The 27,864-nt window shown below is 38.6% G+C and overlaps 1 pseudogene; it reads right to left on the reverse strand.

The window, feature by feature from the left end:
- Positions 1–19,949: 19,949 nt before the first annotated feature.
- On the reverse strand, positions 19,950–20,048 carry LOC132267917 (small nucleolar RNA R71; annotated as a pseudogene).
- Positions 20,049–27,864: the final 7,816 nt, after the last annotated feature.

The raw sequence follows: 27,864 nt of genomic DNA on the forward strand, positions 1-27,864 counted from the left end.
ACTTGTTTGTGTATCAGGTTTCCTCATAAGTTGGCTTACAAGGAATTTAATATTTTAGATGTTTGAGGTTGCACATAGTAGCATTCCAGGGCCTATCGGCCGATTGACAAGGATCATCAGCCGGCTGACAGTGCATTTTGTTGCATTCTAGAGAGTTGAGCCAGGAGGGCCATTGTTTCGGCCGGTTGAATTTTACCGTCAGCCGACCGAAACCTCAAGTTCGGCAGACCGAACCTTGCCATTAGCCGACCGATGGACATTTTTAGTAAAGTCCCTAGAGCATGTAATTTGAGAAGTCGTTTCGGCTGGTTGATCATCTCCACCAACCAATCGACCCTACAATTTCAACCGGCCGACGAAGGTCCCTTTTGATTTGCACACTTGACCCTTATTGTTAGGTTGTGTCTTTAGTGTACTTTTGGTCCTAGTATGACTCATGTATCATGTATTTGACATAGGAAAAGATGGTGTCACCCTTAGTTGACCTCGGGTTTGGTTAAGGACCCGGTTAACTGTTCGGACCCACTGGTTCGGGTCGTTACAGAATTGGTATCAGAGCCATGGTTCGAAAACCATTAGGATGACGGGTAGAGGCCTACATAGGGTTGCATGGGAAGTCATTTGCATTGTTTATGTGATTATTTGCTACGTGTTTTATTATTTGGAGGAGCATACTTAATTGCGTACTTGCATATGTGTCTATGTGTTTATGTTAATGTTTTTATTGCATAGTTATGGATGTTAAGTGTTTGTGTGGCATCATTTGTGTTGAGTCGTCCATTGTTGGACCTTAGTGTTATCGTTATTGAACCATTTTCTCATTTTATAGCACGATGCCACCGCGAAAGGAACCGAGGGGTGTTGGCTCTAGGCTGACAAGGGGTGATGTTGGAGAAAGCTCTAGCTCCAATCCAGCAGAGCAAGTTGATGAGGATACACTTCTGAGGGACTTGATTACCCCTAGAGGTGTTCCTACTAGAAGGGATGATGTTGTGACACTCGTTGAAGTGGGTGAAGGTTCGGCGGAACTTGCACTGAACCATTTGTTGAAAAACACTTTTGTGGGCAACAATTGCTTCTCTTTCACAAGCGGTACCATAATCGATAGTTCAAGTAGAGGAGACGGCAGCTCAGAAATGACTTAAGTTGATTACTGGGTTTTCAAAGTTGATGCTAATGATGTTTGAGGGTGGTGCAGACCCAATGGTAGCGAACGACTACATGGACCAAGTGGAAAACCACTTGACGGACGATCATCTTAAATTCATCTTGGCTACTTCCAAGTTTTCTAAAGATGCCAAGATTTGGTGAAAGTCTATCACTAATCAGCACAAGGTTGAGGATATGAGTTGGGATATGTTTAAAGAGCTATTCTATGAGAAATATTTTACGGTTACTAAGAGGTGGAAACTAAAGAAGTAGTTTGATGATCTCATTCAAGGCAACATATCAGTGACGAAGTATGAAAACAAGTTCACCTCTCTTTCTCGCTTTACTCTTGAGTTAGTGAGAAATGAGGCTGACAAGACTCGAAAGTTTGTCTCTGGCCTTCCCTATCAAATGAGGCCATTGATAACGGCACAGTACTTCAAGGTATACTTGGAGGCAGTGGAAAGAGTGTTGATGTTAAAGGTGGAAGCCAAAGACAGAAATGTAGGAAGGGAATAATGGAAACAAAAGAGGAATGTCAGATCATCTTCATAGGGACCTTCATGGAAGAGGAACTGGGGTAGTTCATCTCAATTTCAGGGGCAGTAGTCGGCACGATCCGCTCCTACTACTCCTATGCCAATTGGGTCAGACAAGAGTGGGGTTGTATGTTACCAGTGTCAGCAGCCTAGACATTACAAGTCCAATTGTCTTATGAAATCGTCTTCAATTTCTTTGGCATCGAGAGCTTGTTATTGGTGTGGCTATATGATTCGAGATTATCCTAATTGGGGAGCAGGCATCGGTAGTGGTAGAGGGTCACAGCAAAGGCCGTCACATTCAACTACGGCTCAGTCAGGTTTTAGGCCACCTTTGTCACCACAGCCTACCATATCTTCTCAGGGTTCACAACCAGTTAGGACAGATGCTCCTACTATGTCAGTGCAATAGTCAGGTGTACAGCTTGGCAGTTCTCAAGCACAGGCACCAAAGGGACGTGTCTTTGCACTTGCACAGGCTGATGCATCTTCTGGACCATCAGTTCTCTGAGGTATCTTTCCAGTGTTTAGTTCTTGGACTCGCATTCTCTTTAACTCTGGTGCATCTCACTCCTTCATATCATCATCATTTGCACTTGCATCGGGGTTAGAGGTCAGTTTTATGGATCGGCCATTGTGTGTTCATATGCGAGTTGGGGTTTCAGTGTTCTTGAGTCGAATTATAAGGGATTGCTCCATCGTGATAGCTGGATGGACATTTGTGTTTGATCTCATCCTCCTAAAGATGATTAGCTTTGATGTCATTCTCGGGATGGATTGGTTAACTTCATTTCATATTACGATTGATTGTTTCAGAGGAAGAGTCACAGTTTGCACTCCCAAGGGGGATTTTTTCTTTTTCATTAAAGATCAGAGTGATTCCCATACTTTATCATTTTATGGAATTCGTAGAAAAGATCGTGGTGATTACTTTTTAGCTAGTCTTTTAGCTGAAGAAGATGATGTTGTGGAAAGGGGTTATTCGGCGATTGTTCATGACATTTTGGATGTGTTTCTAGAAGATTTGATGGAGTTGCCTCCACATTGAGAGGTGGAGTTTCCTATTAATTTGATGTCTGGTACCACATTAATTTTTATGGCACCGTATTGTATGGTACCGATAGAATTGGAAGAACTGAAGAAGCAGCTCAATGATTTGAGGATGAAATGTTTCAGCTGACCGAGTGTGTCACCGTGGGGCGTACTGGTCTTGTTTGCTAAGAAGAAAGATGGTTTTTTAAGGTTGTGCATTGATTATCGGAAGTTGAATCATACCACCATCAAGAACAAGTATCCTTTACCAAGGATAGATGATTTGTTTGATCAGTTGAGGGGAGCCATTTGTTTTTTGAAGATTGACTTGGGATTAGGCAACTATCAATTGGGGGTTAAGGATGAAGATATCCCGAAAACAACGTTCCGTACACGGTATGAACATTATGAGTTCCTTGTTATGCCTTTTGGTCAGACTAATGCACCAACGGCATTCATGGACTTAATAAACCATGTCTTTCACGATTCTATGGACCAGTTTATGGTAGTTTTCGTGGATGACATTCTTGTGTATTCACGGACTCAGGAGGAGCACGAGATCCATTTGAGTATTGTGCTACAGATTTTGTGAGAGCACTGCTTGTATACCAAATATGAGAAGTGTGAGTTTTGGCAATAAGAGGTGAAATTTTTGGGGCACATTGTTTCGGAAGGTGGAGTGTCAGTTGACCCATTAAAGATTGAAACAGATTTGAATTGGGAGTAACCCAAAAATGTATTTAAGATCCGTAGTTTTCTTGGCCTAGAGGGGTACTATCGAAGATTTGTGAAGGATTTTTCTCGTTTGGCAGTGCCTATGACCAAATTGACCCGAAAAGGAATCAAATTTGCGTGGAATAAGGCTTGTGAGTCATCCTTTCAAGAGTTGAAGACAAGGTTGACTATGACTCCAGTGTTAGTGATATCTGAGCGTGGCTTGGGTTATGTGATTTATTAAGATGCTTCACGTGATGGATTGGGGTGTGTGCTAATGCAGAATGGTAGAGTAGTGGCTTATGGGTCTCGATAGTTAAAGACTCATGAGTATAACTACCCTACTCATGACTTGCAGTTAGTGGCAGTTGTGTTTGCCCTGAAGTGTTGGAGGCATTACTTGTATAGTGAGAGATTCGAGGTATTCTCGGATCACAACAGTCTTAAGTACCTTTTCTCCCAAAAGGACTTGAACAACAGATAGAGGCAATGGGTTAAATTCTTGGAAGATTACAATTTTGACTTATAGTATCAGCTGGGCAAGGCAAATGTGGTAGCAGATACCTTAAGCTGGAAATCTCGTAGGGCTTTGGCTAGTTTAGCCATTCAGAAATGGAAGATGCTTGAGGATCTGGTAAAGATGGGATTGCAGTGTTTTGATGACGATGTTGGTAGTAAGTCGGCATTCTTGTTTAGTCTTGTGGCTTAGCCTACTCTTATCGGATGAGTGATTGAGTCATTGAGATAAGATCCAAACTTGGGTGCCATTTACACTTTGATCTCGAGTGGTGAGATAGTGAAAGATTGGACCTTGCATGCAAATGGAGATCTACGGTTCAAGGGTTTGTTGGCGGTTTCCACAGGTTGTCGTGAGGACGTTCTATTGGAGTTTCACACTTCTTGTTTTGTAGTTCATTCAGGTGGTACCAAAATGTATCACAATTTGAGGCGTCAGTATTGGTGGAATAGAATGAAGAAGGATGTTACATAGTTTGTGGCTAGGTGCCTTACTTGTCAACAGGTGAAGGCTGAGCATCAAAGACCAGCCAGTTTGTTACAACCATTGCTTGTAGTGCAGTGGAAATGGGAGCAGATTACTATGGATTTTATGACAGGTCTTCCTAGGTCATAGCGTAAAAATAAGGTTGTATGGGTCATCATTGACCAATTGACCAAAACGGCTCACTTCTTGCCTATTAAGGCGACAGATGATACAGAAGCACTTGGTGTGCTTTATGTGAAAGAGATTATCAAGTTACATGGAGTTCCAGTGGCTATTGTCTCAGATAGGGATGCCAAGTTTACTTTAAGGTTTTGGGAAGGACTTTGGACAACATTAGGTTCATTGTTGCACCTTAGTACGACATTCCATCCACAGACGGACGGGCAGTCGGAACGCACCATCCAGATCTTGGAAGATATGCTTCGGGCTTGTGTACTTGATTTGGGTGGTAGTTAGGAAGATCACCTACCACTTATTGATTTTATCTACAATAACAGTTATCAGGGGAGCATTGAGATGGCTCTATTTGAGGCGTTGTATGGTAGACCTTGTAGATCTGTAGTTTGTTGGACTGAGGTAGACAAAACAGCCGCTTGACCCGACATTATACTCGAGAGCTGATCGGACAGAGGTTGCTCACAGTTCAGAGTCGACAGAAGAGCTATGTAGATAAGCGAAGATGGCCGTTATCCTTTGAGGTGGGAGACTACGTCTTTCTACGGGTTTCTCCACGGAGGGTTTGATGAGGTTTGGGAAGAGTGACAAGTTATTGCCATAATTCATTAGACTTTTTGAGATTTTGAACTGCGTAGGAGAAGTTGCGTACAGACTTGCATTGCCAACACAGATGGATAGAGTTCACAATGTCTTTCATGTATCGATGCTACAGAAGTATGAACTGGGTCCATCTCACGTTTTAGATTGGGTTGATATGGACATTGATGAGGATGTCTCCTATGAATAGGGACTAGCTCAGATCCTTGACACACGACAGAAAGTGTGAAGTGACAAAACGATACCGTTAGTGAAGGTTCTTTGGAGGCACCACGGAATTGAGGAGGCTACTTGGGAGCTTGAACAGGAGGTTCGCTCCAAGTACCCAGAGTTGTTTTCTCCCTTAGGTATGGCTTGATTTCATGGATGAAATCCTTTTAAGTTAGGGAGATTGTAATAATTGTGATTTTTCACCATTTTCCATTTTCTGGGATTTTTGTTATTGCAAGGGCATTTTTGTCTTTTTTCATTTTGCGTACTAGACACTGTGGAGTATGCCGAGCGTGTCTGGGAGTTGGTTGGGGCATTTCATTGAGTTCAAGACTCTTTAAAATGTAAGGGTAGTCATTTTTGCATTTTTTCATTTTTCGGGCCAGACGGTCCCGTGTGAGACCTGCTACTGGAATTATTGCGTACGGGGATTTTAGTTGGGTCCATTGGCATCTCATGCATTTTATTTAAAGTGTTTTATGTGGTTGCGATTTAATATGTGCATATATATATATATATATATATATATATATATATTTGTGGTTGAAATTAAAAGAAAAAAGAAAATATTTTTGGTGGTTGGACCCACCACCTCTTTTAAGTCCAAAGAGGCCACATATGGCCTCACAATTCTCCCTTTCTACGAAATCTGTCTCTCCCTCACTCTTATTTTCTTTTTCTTTCTCCTTTTTACTTCAAAGCTTTAGTCTTTGACTTCTCCTCACCATTTGAATATTTTGGGTGCCGTTTGCGGGAAATTAAAGAGCGCATTGAGATCTACGATTTGATCAGAGCAATTTTTTGTTTGGTGCACTTTGAAACTTTGAAATCTAGGGCACAAAATTAGGGGTTTTTGCATTTCTTAAGGTAGGCATTTCTAATTCCCAATTTCTTGTTCCTTTGTGAATTTCTTTTAATATTTGTTGTCAAGCATGTTTATTTTGAGTTGATTGCATTGAAAATGATGTAATTGTTGTATATGAAATCTATGATTACGTGTATTAGTTGAATTATGTGAAAAACATGCCTAAGTGTTAATTTTTCATGCCTATGGTGTTTATTAACTTGTTGGAAATTGTTATAAGAAAGCATGTTAATTTGTGTAGTATAAATTCCTTCATTTTCATAGTATTGGAAAGGAATGTGACATACATGCATAACATTGGGCATGAAAAAGGGCAAAGTGATTTAAAGTGAACGAAAAATGGATTTTTGGGGTAAAGTTATCATTAAAGTGGTTTTGTGAAAAACTCGATCACCGAGGGGTTACCAAAGGGCCGTGGTGTTAATATAACCTAGAGGGAACTAGGGAAATCACCCTAGCGTGGTTGAGCTATCTAGGCCCTAAATGACGCCGCGGGGTTACCAAGGGTCAGGGATAGTAACCAATCCTTCTCTCGTGTCGCGGATGAATCACCTAAGGGCAGGTTATGTTAACGATTTGTAAAGTGGAGAACGGAAATGATCTTGAAAATGGGGAGCGACATACATGGCATCGCATTTCTTGGCACAACATTATTTGTTTCGAATTTGGAATTGATGTTGTAATCTTTCTCGGTATAGCATGCCTATCCTCTATTCTTATTCATTGTTTGGATTCATGGGGTCACAAGTGGTATGTCTTAGGTACCACCTACTAAGCAAATTTTGCTCACCCCTTATATTTAACATTTTTTAGGGCTCGGAAATGAAGTAGTAGACGCAGACCCTTCACAAGGCTAAGGAGGACTAAAAATCCATTTTTTGTCATCTATTGCATATTTGGATCCATTCTTTTGTAAAGTCTCAATCCATAGAAAAGTGTATTCATTTTGTGAACCATAGTCATGTATTGCAACTATAACACTTGATGGCATTTTCAAGTAAAGTAAGACTATGTAATTATTTCATGATGAATGGAAATGAAGTTATATTCTGACCAATTATAGATACCTTTCAACTATATAATGTCATGTTCTGTTGCCTTGAATTCACATTTGCTTGTGTTCAGGTTTCCTCATAAGTTGGCTTATAAGGAATTTAATATTTTAGATGTTTGAGGCTGCACATAGCAGTATTCTAGGGCTTGTTGACTGGCTGACAAGGATCATCAGCTGGCTGACAGTGCATTTTGTTGCATTCTAGAGAGTTGAGCCAGAAGGGCCATTGTTTTTGCAGGCTAAATTTCACTATCTGCCGACCGAAACCCCGGTTCGGCCAACCGAACCTTGCCATCAGTCGACTGATGGAAATTTTTAGTAAATTCCCAAGAGCATGTGATTTGAGAAGTCGTTTCGGTTGGCTGATTATCTCCACCAACTGACCGACCCTGCTGTTTCAGCAGGCCGACAAAGGGCCATCATCCGGCTGACCCTTCCCTTTTGATTTGCCCACTTGATCCTTGTTGTTAAGTTGTGTCTTTAGTGTACCTTTGGTCCTGGACTGACTCATGTATCATGTATTTGATATAGGAAAAGACGGTATCACCCTTAGTTAATCTTGGGTTTGGTTAAGGACAGGGTTAACTGTTCGGACCCACAGGTTCGGGTCGTTACAATATTCATGACCACCTTGTGTGTGTTTTGCATGATGCCTACTGCACGGTTGATACTGCCCTATTGCTAATGAGAGTATTAACATGTATATATGTATATATCGACTATGTAGATATAACATGAGTTTGGCTATGGATGTATTGATTATCGGATCACTAATCGGGTTCTAGTAGAGGGAACTTGTTTGTGGATTTTACCCACTATTTATTTTTCAGGTCCTCGAAAATACTAGTCTTAGAGTTGTTCGTGCAGATCATAAATTGTTTATATTCACTCTACTGGATCATTCTTCAGATTATTCTTTTATTTATCAGACTTAGTAGTTGTTTATTATTTCAGTTGGGATTTTTATTAGGGGTCCACATTGTATGGATTCTTAAGTTATTTTTCAGAGGATTATTGGTATCAGAGAAGTTTATTAATTAAAGGATTTTATTTATTGAGGATTTAATTATTTAATTAATATTTTAGTTTTCCTTTCAGCTTTTATTTATTCTTTATTTATCAATTTGTATTCTGTGTTCGGTTATTACTTAATTGTTTAGATATCCCTTGGTTTTAGGCTCAAACTTGATCAACCCGTGGCTTTGAAATCAAGGGGTATCACAGTTGATATCAAAGCACTCCAGGTTCAAGTGTCTCTAGAGTTCTTTCGTTATAAGAATCTTGTGTTGCGTATTTTTTTGTTTAGAGCCTAAGTTTTAGGGTTCATTGTATTCATTTATGGTCCATTGAATTATTTCTTAATATCCATCTTTCTATATTGATAGAATGGTTAACGTTGGAAGAAGATAGGGAAGGAAACAAATTCGAAAAGCAAGGCAACAAAAGAGGGTGGAGCGTAGGCATTGGAAATTCCTATGACATCAGCAGGCTGCAGAGGAGTAGCAGTTGCCTTTGTTTGAAGAGGAGGAGGATGAACAGCATGACCAGGAACCTCAAGATCATGATAACCATCAGGGCAGGGATCCAGAGTATCCTACTTAAATAGCTGCCATTATTGCTCAGGCAGTAGCTATAGGAATAACGAATGCAATTCATAATAGCCACAGGCTCAGCAGGCACCTATACCTCTACTAGTTGTTCAGCCTAACACTTAGGAGAAGGCCAGGAATTCCTTCACAAAGGGGGGCCCACCAAAGTTCTCAGGCTCTATTGATGTGAAGATAGCTTATCAGGGGAAGAAGGACATGAAGTGTTATCTTCGCATGGTTGAGTGCACGTAGGTTCAGAAGTAGATGCTTGCTACCTTCAAACTTGTTGGAGATGATCTTTAGTGGTGGGAATCAGTTACCATTACAGAGAAGACGACTTCATTAACATATGTTTAGTTCCAGGCTCGCTTCGATGACAAGTATTTTACATATGCGGTCAGAGCAGCCAAGAAGAGAGAGTTCCTTGATTTATAGCAGGGGGACAAGATCGTTGCAGAGTATGGGCAACAGTTTACCATCCTATCTTTATTCGCTCTAGAGGAAGTGGACGCTGAAGAAAAGAAGCGCACTTGCTTTGTTAATGGGTTGATCTGGCCCATTATGTAGGTTATCATGGGCAGTCTAGCTTACATTACTTATTCTCAGGTAGTTGACATAGCTTTATAACATTATCAAACTAGGAGAGAGTATAAACAGTCCAGGGGTGAGAAGCAAGGTGACAAAGACTCTGCTAATCAGACAATTGAGAGGGTCCATGGCAATAGTAACAGGCACATTGATAATGGCAAATTCCAGGGACAATAGCCTTGGAAGAAGCACAAGTGTAACTCAGATATGTAGAGAGATGGGGTTCCTATTCAGAAACGGTAGAATGGGGCACCACAGTCTGGACAGGGTCAGCCACAGGGCAATCAATAGAAGAGGCTGTTTGGTCCTTTCAAGGGTCATTGCTATGATTATGGAGAGCTTGGGCATGTTGAAAAATAATGTCCCAAGTCTAGACAGGGACATCCTGTGCAGCAGGGATAAAGACTACCATTACCTTTAACTGCTCCATAGATTCCACGCATTCAAGGACGGAAATTCTTGGCTTTACCAACACTACTGCCACCACAGGGGCAGGCATCGCATCAATTGCATTCTGGTAGGTTGTACAATGCCATGCCATAGGATGTTCAGTCTCTTCAGGCTATTGAGGGTATGTTTCTAATTCATGATAGATTTGGTCGTGTTTTATTTGATATGGACGCTACACATTCTTTTATATTTCGTTCTTTTATTGGTTTGATTGGGATGGTGACGCAATTATGCGAGACGCCTCATAGTATAGCTACATCTTTAGGTGTTGGTACCATTTTGCATTAGATTTGTGGGTATATGGTTATAGATATTAAAAGACTCAGATTTCTAGCCAATCTATTGGTTTTGGACATGTATTCTTATAATGTGATACTCGAGATGGATTGGTTATTACACTACCATACTCAGTTTAATTTCCACGACAATTTAATTCTTTTAGCTATACTAGCCAGGATATGTATGTTATCACTACGCCACATTTTAACAAGTTTTCTGACACATACTTGTTCTACGTTGAGGAAGAGTCTGAGGAGGAGAGTATTGTACCACTAGATAGTATACCAGTCATACAGGAGTTTCAAGATGTATTCCAAGATATTCCAGGGTTTTCACCGAGTCGAGAGATAGACTTTATTATTGACTTAACTCCAAGCACTACACCTATTGCTAAGGCACCATACAGGATGGCACTGATGGAGATGAGAGAGCTAAAAAACTAGATTCAGCAACTACTCAGTTAGGGTTTCATTTGTAGGAGTACTTCACCATGGGGAGTGCCAGTTCTATTTTTAAAGAAGAAGGATGGTTCACTTCGCTTGTGTATAGAATACGGGGAGTTGAACAAGGTTACTATTCGTAATAAGTATCCTTTGCCCAAGATCAATGTAGATCAGTTGAGGGGAGTCACTTATTTCTCTAAGATTGATTTGCATTCTGGATATCATCAACTCCGAGTAAGGGAGCAAAGTGTTTCTAAGACATCATTTCTCACTAGATATGGATCTTATGAGTTTCGTGCCATGCTTTTTGGGTTTACTAATGCACCAGTTATCTTTATAGCTTGATGAATAGGGTCTTTAGGACTTACTGATATCAATTTGTTATTGTATTTATTGATGACATTCTGGTTTATTCTAAGTCGGAGGAGGATCATGCCAGACATCTTCGTACAGTATTTTAGGTGCTTCATGAGCATGAGTTATATGCCAAGTTTGAGAAGTGTGACTTTTGGCAGTGAGATGGGAAGTTTCTGGGCCACATCGTGTCAGAGAAAGGGATAACAGTAGATTTAACCAAGGTTTCAGCAGTTTTGGAGAGGGGCCAACCTACCTAACCTTTAGAGATTTGTAGTTTTCTAAGATTAGCAGGATATTATCGCAAATTCATTCAAGGGTTCTTAAAAATAGAGGGACCACTCACTCATCTGACTAACAAGGGTGTACCATTTGTATGGGATGAACACTGTCAGAAAGCTTTTGATGAGTTGAAAAGTAAGTTGACTTCTGCACTTGTTCTAGCTACTCCACAAAGTAATATAGAGTATCTTATTTATAAAGATGCACTTTTGCAAGGTTTGGGATGTGTTTTGATGCAGGAGGAACGATTGGTATCGTATGGATCACATAAGCTTAAGCTTCATGAGCTTAACTATCCGACTCACGACTTGGAGTTAGCAGCTGTGGTCTTTGCTTTACGCATTTGGAGGCATTATTTGTTAGGAAAGTCCTTCAGACTGTTTAGTGATCATAAGAGTCTGCAATATTTGTTAACACAAGACAACGTAGGTGGTTGGAGTTTGTGAAAGATTATCACTTCTCTATATAGTACCATCTAGGGAAAGCGAATGTAGTGGCAGATGCACTTAGTCGTCGACCTTATGCTAGTCTTTTAACGTTGTTTACTACAGAATGGGATACTTTAAAGTTTGTTAATGAGTTCTCTAATGCTTTTGTGACTTACGTAGTAATTACACCTACTATCATCCATAAAGTACTTAAGACACAACTCGTAGATCAACAGTGTTTTAATAAAGTTACAGAGTTAGCTTATGAAGATATTCCATTTTATTCTGTTGGGACAAATAGAGGCTTGAGGTACAAGGGACGCTTAGTATTACCTTCAGCTGATGATTTGAGGAAGGATGTGATGATTGCGGTTAACAAATTTGAGTTCTCTATTCATTTAGGTGGAGATAAGATGTATCAAGATATGAAACGACAATTTTGGTGGGCAGGTATAAAGAGGGACATAGCTATCTTTGTCTTTAGGTGTAGTACTTGTCAGATGGTTAATATTGACCATTAGAGACCACTAGATGCTTTACAGCCACTTTCTATACCAGAGTGGAAATAGGAGAGTATTTCCATAGACTTTGTTGAGGGATTTCCTAATTCAAATAGGAGTCACAACTCTATTTGGGTCATTGTTGATCGATTGACCAAAGTAGCTCATTTCTTACCTATTCGTGTTGGATTCACTTCAGAACAATTAAGGAGGCTTTACATTGCAGAGATTATGAAGCTATATGGCATACCATTGTCCATCATATTGGATAGGGATTTGAGCTTTGTATCAGGATTTTGGGAGAGCTTTCAGCAGGCTTCGGGTATAGAGTTGTGTCTTAGCATTACTGATCATCCTTAGACAGATGGACAGACTAAGAGAGTCAATCAGATTATGGAGGATATGCATTTAACATGTGTCCTTGATTTTAAGGGCAATTGGGAAGATTACTTGCCACTTGCAAAGTTTACTTATAACAATAGTTACTAGAAGACTATTGGTATGGCACCTTTTGAGGCATTGTATGGTAGACCGTGTAAATCTCTTGTTTGTTTCTTAGAGGTTGGTGAGAACAGATTTTTAGGTCCTGAATTCATTAAGGATACCTTTGAGAAGATCGCTCTAATTCGAGATCGTATGTGCACTGCCCAGAGTAGGAAGAAAAGTTATATTAACCGTCGTACTCATTCATTAGAGTTTCAGGTTGGGATCAGGTTCTACTCAAATTTTATCCCATGAAAGAGTGATGTGCTTTGGGAAGAAAGGGAAGTTGTCGCCACGCTTCATAAGACCATTTATGATTACAGATCGTGTGGGAGCTGTAGCTTATTGATTAGCACTTCCGGGCCATTTACATCGAGTCCACAATGTTTTCCATGTTTCCATGTTGCCAAAATTTCTGCGAGATGAGGATCGTTATCAGTATATAGATGTTAGTGACATAGAGTTGCAGCCGGATGCGACACACATAGAGTCGCCTTATTGTATTCTTGATTGTAGGAATCAGGTGCTTCGCACCAAAGTTATTCCTCTTGTGTATGTTCACTGGAGCCGTCATAATGAGGCTAAGTCCACTTGGGAACAGGAAGATGAGATTCATTCAAAATTTCCAAAATTATTTAAGTAATATATGTGGTGAATTCCGAGGACAGAATTCCTTTGTTAGGGTGAAAGAAGGTAGTACCCTAATTTTCAAAGGATTTATTTGGATTTGTTTTTTTAATTTTATTTGCATTTTGTTTGATTACGTGGCTATATGTTTATGTGCTTAATTGATTTAAATTGTTTAAATGTGAATTATGTGATTTACTTGTGTGTGTAATTGCTTGTTTAATTGTGTGTATTTATTTGTAATTAATTATTAGGTTTAAATGTTTTATTTGCTTTATTTTATTTTGTTTATTTTGTTTTAATATAATAATAATAATTGTGGACTACTTGAATAGAAAGCATTGATGGGTAAGGATTATGACCCATAAGTGCATATATATATATATATATATATATATATATATATTGTTTGTATTATTATTATTATACTTTAATTTGTTTGTCTAGTTAGACTTAGGTTAGGATTTAGGTGTTAGTATATATAGATGTAGTAGACAGAAAAAGAGGGTTTTTACATATACGTGAGTTGCAAAAGAGGCATAGATCTAAAGAGAGAGAGAGAAGAGGAAGAAAAAGGTGACCAGAATAGCTTGGAGGTTGCCGAATCTATAGAAGAAGACTAGAGAATTCATATAATTGATTTTCAATCCGAAAATCATAAGGCAAGTTCTTATTCTATCTCTTCTCCTTTGAATCTATGATCTCTCCATCACATGCTAGGCTTTAGGAATTTTATTGGATCTGATGTATATTCATTGTATAAATCATTGATGATCATATGGGACTTAAAAAACAGGTTTTAGGATCCAAATTGGAGATTTACAGGCTAAGAACAGAACTGCGAATTCTGCCTAGCAACTTTGTGCTCGAGCACAATGCTGTCCGGTGTGCAGTTTTTGTTAAAATGTTTTAAATGCCCCGTGTTCGGTTATTACTTAATTTTTTTGATATCCCTTGGTTTTGGGCTCGGACTTGATCAACCCATGCCTTTGAAATCAGGGGGTATCATAGTTCAGTTTCATGCGGAGTCAATCAATTGGCTTGCTCAATCACAGTGGTCATCAAGGTTCATTCTCTCAACCCGATAAAGATATGATGGTTTTGCTTTTAGTCAAGGTTCGCTCCTAGCCTAAAAGAATAGTGGGTTAGTTCTCTTACCTAGAAAAAGAGAATGGTGGTTTTGCTCTCAACCACTGTTCGCTTCCAGCCTAAAAGAAGAGTGGGTCCACGTTTTCAGCTCAAAAAAGAGCATACATAGAATCGTGATGAGATACATAACGAATGTGGAGTCATGAAGGAGAACAAGGGTAAGTTGTCGGATTCAGTTACCATGGAAAAGTGGAGTCGTGAAGGATAACAAGGGTGAGTTGTCATATTCAGTTGCAATGGAAAATTATTAATTGATGTGATGGAACTTGCACCAAAATGGAGATTATTAGGATAATGATGTCTCAAATTCTATAATAGTTATGTGACTACTTTAAAATTATATTGTATCATGTAAATTTCTGACAACTGTACTAGTGAGTTGAAGTTTAGGCACTATAAATAGTTACTTAGGCTGTTGTTGAGAGGTATAAGTGGAAACACGTGTAGCCCTTAAGGACAATCTTGCAAAGGTGTGAGTATAATTTATAGAGAGGGTTTATGAGTTTGTAACATCTCTACATGATGATTATAGTGAATCTTCTCATCCATGGACGTAGCCCTAAGTTTGGGTGAACCATGTAAACCTTCTGTTGTGATTTGGAATTATTTCTCTTTCTTTTGGTTTTATTTCGCTTCTGTTGTGCCCAACAAGTGGTATCAGAGCTGACGGTTCGGCTTGGGATGTTTAATCGTTATATGAAGAAGATTCTAAAAACACAAGGAGTATTAATAGAATCTTCAACAACAACAAAGTTCCATTACAGGTGGAGTCAATCAGTTCGCTTGCTCAGTCACAATGGTCATCAGGGTTCATTCTCTCAGCCTGAAAAAGATGGAGGTTTTGCTCTCAGCCAAGGTTCGCTCCCAACCTAAAAGAAGTGTGGGTTCACTCTATAAGCAAGGAAAAGAGGATAGTGGTTTTTCTATCAATCAAGGTTCGCTCCCAACCTAAAAGAAGAGTGGTTTCGCGTTCTCGGCCCTAAAAAGAGCAACACATAATCATGATGAGGTATATAACAAAGGTGGAGTCCTGAAGGACAAAAAGGGTGAATTGTTAGATTTAGTTTCCATGAAAAATGGAGTCATGAAGTGGTAAGTGCTCTAATGTGACGCATTTTAGCACCTAAGCTAAGGTATTTTAGTTGATTTATCTATCTTACTTTCATGTCTTAATACTTATTTATGTTTTTACCTATTTCAGGTCAATAAAGTTCAAACAGGCTAAGAAGAGCCATTTAGCTCAATTTTGGAGCTAATAAGCAAATCCAGATAGAAGTCAAGAAAATTACACCAGAGCAACTTCAATCGATCGAAGGAAGTCTCGATCGATCGAAGTTATCTACAATTGATCGAAATGGGGCGGTGCCAGCTCAGCATTTTGGATAAAGCCAAGAAGATATTTTTGATGACATGTCAGCTTCGATCAATCGAAGCTAAGTGTTTGATTGATCAAAAATCTTCGATCGATCCAACAGACTGCCGGCAGTGTGCTATCTAATTCCTGAGAGCGCTGGACTCTACCTAACTTATGTAACTGCGAATTTCCTCCAATCATAGGCTGTATTTCTTACTTAGTTCCTACTCAAAGAGGCTTGTAATAGATTAATTGAACCACATTGTAAAAATATCGTCTAGTTTTTCTTACCAATTATAGAAATAGCGTTCTCTCTCTAGGACTAGAGTTTTGAGGAAGAAAGCAAGGATGAAGATGATGATGCCAACCTCCAAGCTAGCCCTTGAAGGTTCCATGACCACTACAATGAGTGGCTAAATCCTTCTCTTGGGGCTAGAGACAGCCCCTAGGCTTACGTCCTAAACCTAGCTTTTGTGTATTTTAGGGGATTTTAGTTGTAATTGATGTTTTGACCATGAATAAATTTAGATCTTGTGATTTTTACATGATTTGTATGGATTAATGCTTTCAATTGATTACTTAGTTATATCCATATGTCAATGTATGCTAGATTGAATGTTCATGTGCTTTTTCTCTAGATTTAATGAAATTGATGCATGTCTATGTGTGTTGATGTTGTTAATTTAGTGAGGGTCAAGGCATAGTCCTTAATTGAATATTGTTGTGGTTTATTTGATGGTTCATACTTATTTCTTGATGGATTGTGCCACACCCTTAGTTTGATTAGCTTAATTTTCATGTCACTACCTTAGTTGTAGTGTAATTGCTTTAATTTCTTAGATAGGTGGACAATCCATTATTGTTGTTTGATGTTCCAAACTTATGAGTGCAAAAAGTACATTTCTCTAGGTTATTATGTGTGCACTAATTATGGTTTAATTGAATGGTTAATAGTCTCATTTGATAGTGATGAGCGCTGAAAAATGCACATTTAAACCACTTAAGCTTAGGTGTTATAAGACATTTATCTATCTTACTTTCCCGTTTTAGACTAATTTCATGTTATTGCCCTTTTTAGGTGCTTATCCCCAAAATAAGCTGATTCAGCCAAATAAGAGCTTCAAAGAAGCTAACTCAAGCTGAATGGAAGAAAGGAGCAAAGTGGAAGTAGATTGAAGCAAAGTATGGAATTCAGTAGGTTCAATCGATCACAAGTACACTTTGATCGATCGATCGAAAGTTCATCGATCTAGACATTTCAAGATAGATCCAAGCTCTTTTGTCCTTATCCAAAGATCCCACAAAGTTTGATTGATCCAACAATTCTCAGATCGATCGAAAAGATTCCATCTTATCCGGTTGTACCACCCTACCTACCACTTTTGTCTCATTCCCCAAAATATCTCAGATCTGTCCTTATCCAAAAAGGCGCTGCCATAGAGGATCAATCCAGCTTTAGTTCGATAGATCTCAGCCATATTTGATCAATCTCAGAGAATGTTCGATCGATCAAACTTCCCCAAGTGCGAGAAAATTCAATTTCCAGCTCATTAAAAGTTGTCTCATATCCAATCATTGGGAGGAATATTGGTGTACGAGCCCAGGTCATTAGGGGTGACATTTTAACCTACCTATATAAGGAATATGAGCCATTCTTGAGAGCATACTTGAAAAAGACTTTTGACACAATTTTCATCTCATATTCTTAGTAAGGAAGAAAAGGGGAGAGGAGGCTAGAGACACAAGCTTGGAGTTCTTCCATCAACCAAGAAGAGGAGCAATTTATACCATGGAGTTAGCCCTTGAGGGTTGGAAGACACCATCCATGAGTGGCTAGATATCATTTTGGGGCTAGAGTTAGCCTTAAGCATGCTTTCTACATCTTGATTTATGTATTTTTTAGGGGATTTGTATTGTGATATATGCTTTGACATTTTTATATACATAGATCTTGTTTATTCAATGATTTATGTGGTTTAATACTTCTAATTGATCATTTCATTATATCCATATATCTATGTATGCTAGAATAGATGTTCATGTGTTTGTCTCTAGATTTTGTGTTATTTATGCATGTCTATGTGTATTGATGCTATAGATCTAGAGATTGTCAAGACATAGTGCTTAATAGAATGCTCTTGTGATTTATTTGATGGTTCATACTCATTTCTTGATAGATTGTGCCTCTCCCTTAGTTTAATTAGTTTAATTTCATGTCATTTGCTTAATTGTATTGTAGTTGTAATTTAGATGTTAAATAGAAGGACAATCCATGCTTGTTGTTTGATATTCCATACTTATGAAAACAAGTAGCATATGTCTCTAACCTTATGATATGTTTGGATTGTAAGCTTAAAGAAAGGATTAATGGCTTAGTTTGATTTATTGTGCTATCCATTATGTTGCTTAAACAATATATACTTAATTAGTCATCCATGCTTGTTGAAACAACTACACACACACACAATATTGTTGCAATACATGTTTTCCCCCTCATTGATCATTCATTAAGGATGTAGAAAAGCTATACTTATTGGTGATCTCTAAACCCCAAGATCTCTCTCTCTCTCTCTTATTTTTTCTCTATTGCATTTAATTGTTTACTTTAGTTTAAATTGCATCTTAGTATAATTCAATCACCAACCAATCTTTTGATTACTCGACCTACTAACCCTAATCTCGATTCCACAATATAATACGACCCACCAATCCCTTGGGACGATCCCTACTCGCCCTAACTATATTTTTAGTGAATGGTAGTAGTGGCAAATTATAAATGTAAAACTTGGCCACACTTATCTTAGTCCACTTTGTAAACTTTTTAGTGCTTGACGGCAAACACCCACCAAGTTTTTGGCACCGTTGCCGGGGATTGATTAAAGGCAACGTCGTATTTGTGGAATCAATTAGAAATTAGTCCTCTTTTGATCGTGTCTTTACTTTATTTTCATTTTCATTTTGGTTACTTATTGTGTTGGTTCTTATTTGACTAGGTGCATTGAGTTAAAAGGTAAGCAAATGAGCATTTTAAGCAAGGAGCTAAGCAAAAGCAAGGAAAAAGCTAAAATCTAAAAAATTTACAAGGCTAAAATTGAAAATTGAATTGAAGTGCTAAAGGACCCTTTGCGAGCTCTTTCTTAACTCATTCTCTAGTTAAATCGTCGGCCCACGTGGAGGCTTATATTTCAATTCTTAGATAAATCGTGAGCCCACATGGAGGCAATTGTATTATTCTTTGCATATTGTTGATAGCATGGGAGTATGGAATCATTGTATGTGGAGGAAGTTTGTTGATTATTGAATTGTTGCAAAAGTGAAATGATTGTTGATTATTTGTTACTTGTTTATGTTTTGCTTGTGCATGCATGGTCGAAGGTCATTAAATCCTACTCTTGTCCCTTTTAATTTGACTTTAGAATCCACTGTTCGTACACCTAGGGGACGGAGTAATTTTAATCATTCTACTTCTACAATGGAAGTTCATAATGAGGACCATGTAGAGGACCTTGGTCATATAGACCAACAAGGTATCCTCCACCCCAATATGCATCATGATAACATGCAAGTACCATTAGACATGCCGAGGCCATTCATTCACCCACCACAACAACAAGGCCAAGTTCCATTAGGAATGCCTAGGCCAATGTTTGCTCCACAACCTCCCATAGTTCAAGGCAATCAAGGTGCCTATGTTGCACCTCCAATTGTTAACCCTCCCCTTGCTTTAAGAGATCACTATATGCCTAATGAATATAATGCACCCACATGCATTCAATTTTCACCATTTAGAGCACACCACTATGAAATCAAACCACAAACTATTCAAATGCTTCCTAACTATCATGGACTTCCAAGTGAAGAACCTTACAAGCATTTAGATGAGTTTCTTGAAGTATGTTCCACCATGAGATACACGGACATGCCGGAAGAGGTCTTAAGACTTAAAATTTTTCCATTCACCCTTAAAGACAAGGCAAAATATTGGTTTAACAATCTTCGGCCTTTTTCAATAACTTCTTGGGCAAAAATGCAACAAGAGTTCTTGAAGAAGTACTATCCGATTTCTAAGACCAATGCCATGAGAACCTCAATTCGAGAGTTTTCACATGGGGATGGGGAAACGTTCCATGAGGCATGGGAAAGATTCAATGAATTGCTTAGGAAGTGTCTACATCATGACATGCCCAAATGGTAATTAGTTCAATATTTCTTTGAGATTTTATCCGATAATTACAAGGGCATGGTTAATACTTCCATGGGTGGCTCTTACATTGATAGGCATGAGGATGACATGTGGCATCTTTATGAGAGCATGAGTGAAAATTATTTGCATCAAACTTTATTTTCTAAGAATTATAGGAATTTAAGGAAGAGTGTTGGCTTACATCAAGTTGACCATTCCAATGAAATAGCCGCCGAGATGAAATCCTTATCTCAAAGGTATGATCAATTTTTGATCAACTAAAACTCGGCAAATCAAGTATCTTCCTTCCCTAAACATTACCATTATGCATCCAATGAATCATGTATGACTTGTTCAAGTATTTTACATTCTACTTCTAGTTGTCCCCATGGATATGTACAAATTGAGCATCATGAACAAGTCAATGCAGCTTTAGTTAATCAAGGGAACAATCTTTATGGCATCACTATAATTCTAGTTGGAGGAATCACCCGAATTTCTCTTGGAGAAACCAAGGGGAAGGCTCAAACCCCCCCAAGGTGGTTTTCAACGGAAGTATGTTCCACCTCTGATGCAAAGCCAAGGTTCCCAAGGTTTTAGATCATCATTTCAATCGCATGGAAATCAATTTTCTAATTCTCATTTTCCTAATCAATCATCATATTCTTAAGGAAATTCTAGGAGTCCCGCTTTTGAAGAGAAAGTTTTGACTGATCTAGGCACTCTAGAGGTGAACACTCAATTGTTTCATTCTCATTCTCAATCCATTGCTAAGCTAGAAACCCAAGTAGGGCAAATAACTAGTACTTTAAATGCTCGAGAGAAAGGGAAAATGCCTTTGAATGCCCCACCAAAGTAACAATATGTTGTGGAGACTCATTCCTCATCGGAAAGTCCTATAATAGAGCATGTCAATGCGGTGACAACCTTGAGAAGTAGAAGAATCATTGACAACCAAGTAGGTGTGTCCAATGAAGAGAGTGAACCGGTGCAACCACAAGTTAACACACGTCCCGTTTCACATCCTATTCCTCCTTCATTACATATGCATGATCTTTCAAATGAGAATGTGTTGAAAAGTGATCTTGAAAAGAAAAATTTGCAAAATGATTTCAAAACTTCTTGTGTTGAAGAGACTTCAAAGAAAATTTCTGAAAAGGTTTTTGAACCAAAAACTCCATTTCTGGATGCCTTGAAAGGATCCATTTATCTTGACAAGCAAAAGACAAAGACAAATGAAATCCTTGATGTGTTTAGGCAAGTGAAGGTTAACCTTCTGCTTTTGGATGCAATCAAGCAAATTTCGACTTATGCTAAGTTTTTAAAAGTTCTTTGCACCCAAAAGAGGAAGAACAAAAGCCAAGCACCTAAAAAAGTGGTCTTAACTGAGCAAGTGAGCTCAATTTTACAGCATAACACTCTTCCAAAGTTTAAGGACCCCGGTTCACCTACCACTTCATGCATCATTGGTGATCATATCATTAATCGGGCTCTCCTTGATTTAGGAGTAAGTGTTAATCTTCTTCCATACTCGGTATATGTCAAATTAGGCTTAGGAGACTTGAAACCGATGTTGGTGGTTTTGCAACTTGCCGACCGATCCATCAAAAATCCTAGGGATATCATTGTGGATGTATTGATTAAGATTGATAAAAAAAATTTCCCCGTTGATTTCGTTGTCATTGATATGGAATCAGTCCAGAATCCTAAGAGCCAAATTCCCGTTATCCTTAGCTGTCCTTTCTTGGCAACTGCGAATGCCAACATTAATTGTAGGACGGGAATAATGAAGATCTCATTTGGCTATATGAAAGTGAAGTTGAATATCTTCAATCCAACCCCGAAATCATTTGACAAGCCTAAAGAAGTGAATGTTGTAGAGAAATGTTATGCTAATGAATGTGAAGGAATAGAGTCTTTGCTTGAAACCAAAATTTCAAAAAGTTTATCTTTAACCCTGAATTCTAAGAAAGTTGTTTCAAAATCTTGTTTTGAAAGGGCATGGAAGCCTAAAGATCACATTGAAAAAGGACTAACAATTTCCTTTGAGCCTGATCCAACAAGTTCCTTAGGGAACCATTTGTTGGGTGGAGTTCAAAGTACTTATCACCCCATTAAGGAGGGGATGCACTATAAGATGTCTGATCTGGGCTAAAAGAGCCCAACGTCTTGATAGAGACATTAAAGACTAGTGCATTTCGTAGGGTGTCACAACCCTATTCCTCCCTCATTTCTATCTTAAATTTCATTTCTTACGAAGTCTAGATATTTGCTTTGGGTTCATATGCATTGCTAGGAATTGTGATTGGGATTGCATGCACTTTCATGTTGAAAATGGACATTTTGTTCCTGTTCGATCAATCTCAAAAGAGGTTCGACTGATCGAACTCCATACCTGCATCTAACCTGCATCCAATCACCTCTCTGTCCAATCGTTCGAAGAAAACCTGCATATTTCAGCTCTCTATCCCATCGTTCGAACTTGTTCCTAGATCGATCTTTAGTTCTTTGATTAATCCAACTTCATCTTGGATCGATCTGTAGTCTCAACACTTAGAAAAAATTTGAACCCTCTGCAAAAGGCTTCTCTGTCCCATCGTTCGAACATGTTTGCAGGTTTTTGCATGTTCGATAGATCTGACTCTTTCTGAGATCGATCTTGGAGAGATTGATCTCCATTCTTTGATTTACAGTTTTGACATTAAGTTTGACTTTTGTTTTGAATTTTAAATTTAAAAAAACTCCAAAAATATTTTATTCTGAATTAAAAAAAAAAAGAAAAGAAAAAAAGGGGGAGTTTTCAAAGTTTTCAAAAATTCTTTTATTTCTTGTATTTTTTTATTTTTGTCTATTATTTTTCAAAAATCCCAAAAATATTTTCTTTTATTTTATTTTATTTTATATTTCAAAAATTCCAAAAATAAATAAATAAAATAGTTCTTTTGTTTTATTTTATTTTACTTAGTTTATTTTATTTTATTTTGTTTTATTTTTCAAAAATTCAAAAAAATATATATATTTTTTATTTTTAATTTTTGAAAATTCAAAAGCTTCAAAAATAATTTTGTCTTTTAGTGAGGAGAGATTGATACTAGTTCGATCGATCTAAGATTTCAGTTCAATCGATCGAACTGAAGAGGGAATGTTTTTAAAAATAGAGGCCAAGGGTTATTTCAGATCGATTCAAAGATCGATCCAAAAAACCCTAGCTTCCCCTTGCTGCTGCAACCTCACTATTCCCATCTTCCGACGATTGCTCCGGCGATTCCATCATGCCCGAATCTCTCTTCCTCATCTCGGATCTCAGATTTTATCTTTCTCTCCTTTGATCCACTTCTCTCTCAGTTTTGGGTAAGATTCGAGTTCTTCCCTTTTGATTTCAAGCTTCATGTTGATGAATCCATGCTTTCATGTTAGATCTATGATGTTATGATGATGAATCTTGCCATTTATAAAACTTTGAACCTCTGTGTATATATGTATATATATGTATATATCAGTTTTTTTAGGATTTTGATTTTAATTTTGATTTTGGGGGTCACGGGCCTAATCAAGTGACCAAAATTATTGATCTGTTGTGTAGAGGGGCCTACGAGCTTGCTTGTGAGGCCCCCGTGCCATCCACGTCACAGATCTGTGACTTTTCGAATTCCACCTCACAGTTCAATCGATCTAACTTTTTCTCAGATCGATCTTTAATAGATCGATCTCACTTATTCAAGATCGATCGAACTTACATCGATCTCACATTTCTATAATCGATCGAACTTCACAGATTTGCATCACACACTTCGCACACCATCTCTTGTGTTTCATGCTATCTCAGACATGCCCAATGCTTGTGTTTTCCACATTGGATGCATTTCGTACTTATATTGTCTAGCATACTGCACATCATGTCACTTATTCTTTGTCACTTGCATAGATTCATGTTCCTTATCTATTTTGTCTATCTTATTTGACATACATGATTCTATAAACTGTGTTTTAATTCTTCATACCAGCACTGACTTCCTTTTTGAGTTTCCTTTTATTTTGCAGGACATGGCTAGGGTCAAGACTATTGCCCGTGGACATTATCATCGCAGAGTTAGGTGAAGATTAGACGACCAGGCAGGTCCATCTAGAGCTGATACAGGACCAGCCAGAGGCAGATATAGCTCAGTCCCCATCCACTGACTGTAGACTATAGTCTTTGACTAAGGCATCTTCTTCACAGGCTAATGCTGAGGCTGAGCACATACCATCTCCATCACCACCACCAGCTCAGCCTGCCCAGGACTTAGACCAACCATTGCCTAAATACTCACGCCTTCAGATGGCGCATGAGTCTGTCTTCGATATAGACTTCTTCTCCCAGTTTGTTTTTACCAAAGCAGCATATGATGACATAGACCGGAGGGGCATTTTAGCCATATTAGCCCCTGTTACATATCCAGTGTACCCGAGGTTGGTCCGGATGTTCTTCCAGAACCTCTGACCTACCCCGAGTAACCTGAAGGAGCTGCAGACTACCATTGATGGCCACCCTATCAGTATCAATATGGACACTCTATCTAGATCTTGCCAATATCCACATATCTGCCCTCCTAATCTTGAGGCTACATATCCTACTCTATGGAGGCCTTCCTATGTCGACATGGCAGTGGCACTCATAGGTCACTATGCAACTGGCGAGACTTTTTCCTTGCGCACTTATCTACCAGACGACCTATGGTTCTTCGATTCGGCTTTATTCCGAAATGTATTCATGGCTAGCCACAAGATACAGAGGCGCGGTGACTATCTGATAGCTCTGTACACCTTCTATACAGGGCATTGGCTATCCATTCATGCACTCATCTGGAGCGTTATGATGAAGTTATATGTTGATCATATCAGTAAGGCCAAGCCCAAACGGGCTAAGTTCCCATTTGGCCATCTCATTACACAGATTTGCAGGACCAGCGCTATTCCTTCTAGCACTGGAAGCGTACTGAGGCTAGGGCCTGCTCGTTTAAGAAGAAAGACTGGGATAAGAGCTACAATGCTCTTATCAAGAGTCTACAGGAAGATGCTGCAGAGGCAGCTGAGGAGCTTGAGATAGAGGATATGGAGCAGGCAGCAGCTGCAGCAGCAGCAGCCGATCCAGCAGAGTTGCTGATGAGCATATGGACATTGATTTAGAGCAGCCCACAGAGGACCCAGAGCATCACTCTCCGGTTGGGTCGCTTGTTCATGATGAGGAGAAGGCTCAGGATTATCATTATCCCGATCTAACAGCACCTGAGGCTCCAATTCAGATACCCAGGTTATAAGAGTGTCTTCAAACTCTAGAGGATGGCATGGTTTCCATCCGGGCTGATATTGCTTCACTCCATACGGATGTCATAGCTGCATTACGAGATCTATCCAGAGATATCCGCGGAGCGCGCCTTGCCTGTCCTACCTCATCTTCACGATTTTATATCTCCTTCTCATTTTATATCTATGATTTGACTGTTATATTTCTGATACTGTTATATTTTTAAGGTCGGTCTGTCGGCCCTCTACTGCGATGTACCATATACTATTCTTATTTTATACATGCTTTGTTTCTGGATGTCATATTGTCTATTGATATATCTATCTATCTGACTCCATTAGGTAGATTCCAGTGATTTCAGTGAGAGAATGCTGCCTGAATTTTTCAGGACCACCTTTTTCCTCTCTCCTTACTTCAATTTCTTATCCCATTTACACTTGCATGTCCAATGTGCACTATTATTATCCCCTTTATTATCAAATGAACTTTCCTTTCTCCTTACTTCAATTTCTTATCCCATTTACACTTGCATGTCCACTATGCATTATTATTATCCCCTTTGTTGTCTAATGAACTTTTATCCAGTGCCATCTTTCTAGGACCACAGTTAATCCCAAGCTTAGGGGGGTTATACCACCCACTTTGTATACTTGTCTCCCGGCCGTTCTCTGCTTAGCTGCACTAGTATACTCTTTCATTTGTTCTCTTTGCACATTGAGGACATTGTGCTATTTAAGTTTGGGGGGGGGGGGTAATGGTGTTAATTACATTATTTGCTTTAACTTCAAAGCATTTGCTTTAACTTCAAAATTTTAAGCATGACTTGTGTATTTGAGGGATTGTTTATGATTGGTCCATAACTAGCTATGATTTTGATCTTTTGAGGACTATATTGCTTAAAATTTAAAATTGCTTGACTTGAGAGCCCAATACTCCTTGTATGCCTTGTGGATGCCATTTAGGAGTAAATTTTTCGAAAGATTAATATCTTGCTTGCATTTATGGTTCACATTATCCTGATTTTATGATTGTTTTGAGATTCACTCTAGGATTCTACACTAGCACAGGCGCACACTAGAATTCATTTGTAGGGTACATGCTTTGTTGATTACAGAATTGGTTATATCCCAATTGAGCTAGTAGTGCATTAAAAGCTTTCATTTTGATAAAGGTGGATAACAAACCCTTTTCATTGAGTAGCCGGGATTCTAGCCTCATCAAGCACTAAATTTCTTGCGCCGAAAGGTGGAGGGCCCAAACTCTAGGTTAATAATTGAACTTGCTAAAAAAAATAAAAAAAATAAAAAGTTGCAAAAACAATAAAAAAGTGAGAACTTCTCCCAAAAGGTGAGAAGTGGGAAATGATTAGATGGAGGTTGTCTTGATTTGTAGCCTAGTTGATTTGAGCTTGTAAGTCCATAGGGGTGTTTGAACGCCTTATGCCCTAAACCGTCTGGTTTGGGAGTCCTTGACCTAACGCTTGACCTCCTGAATCACTAGAAAACTTAATAGATCAACACATTGCACTATGCTTCCATCTTTGATCCTTAGGATTAGTAAAAATAAAAAAAATAAAAAAATAAAAAAAAAGAAGAATAAGTGCACCTAGAACAATAAAGCTTTAATAAAAGGCCTACTCTTTGTCTTGATGATCAGTACTAGATTTGTGTGCTAGTTTGAGCGTAAGGATGTGATCATTTCTTTAGTTGGTTTAGATAACAACATATTTGATGCCGATCCACTTAAAAAGGATTCTAGAGTTGTTTTGATTTGCATGATCATTTTCTTGATGTGTGGAGGATCATACTTGCTTGCTCGGTGTTAAAATTTTGGGAGATTGCTTGGAAATGGTTGAATACATACTTAAGGTAGTTTTCTCCCAATGCTTGTTTGCAATATTGGTGCCTCTTTTGTGAGAATGAGCTTAATGTTTGTGGGTATCATTTCTGGAAACCCTCATGAGACTTCACTCGTCCACTAGGAGTAACCTAGAGGTTTAAAAGGCTTGTTGCATACGCTAAATGTAATCGTGTTCCCTATGAAAGTGGCATTATCTATTTATTGCTTTCTAGTTCATAGTTGTATAGTTGTTCATTTCATTCCTTTACTTTGTAGTTCATTGCTAGGGACTAGCAATATTTAAATTTAGGGGTGTGATGAGCGCTGAAAAGTGCGCATTTAAGCCCCTTAAGCTTAGGTATTCTAGCACCTTTATCTATCTTACTTTCCCGTTTTAGACTAATTTCATGTTATTGTCCTTTTTAGGTGCTTATCCCCAAAATAAGCTAATTTAGCCAAATAAAAGCTTAAAAGAAGCTAACTCAAGCTGGATGGAAGAAATGAGCAAAGTGGAAGTAGATTGAAGCAAAGTATGGAATTCAGTAGGTTCGATCGATTACAAGTACACTTCAATCGATCGAAAGTTCATCGATCTAGACATTTCAAGATGGATCCAAGCTCTTTTGTCCTTATCCAAAGATCCCACAAAGTTCGATCGATCTAACAATTCTCAGATCGGTCGAAAAGATTCC

The sequence above is a fragment of the Cornus florida genome, unplaced genomic scaffold, assembly GCF_030987335.1.
Source record: "Cornus florida cultivar Cherokee Brave unplaced genomic scaffold, ASM3098733v1 CherokeeBrave_3.0.0_Hap2_Chr07, whole genome shotgun sequence".
Taxonomy (NCBI): Eukaryota; Viridiplantae; Streptophyta; class Magnoliopsida; order Cornales; family Cornaceae; genus Cornus; species Cornus florida.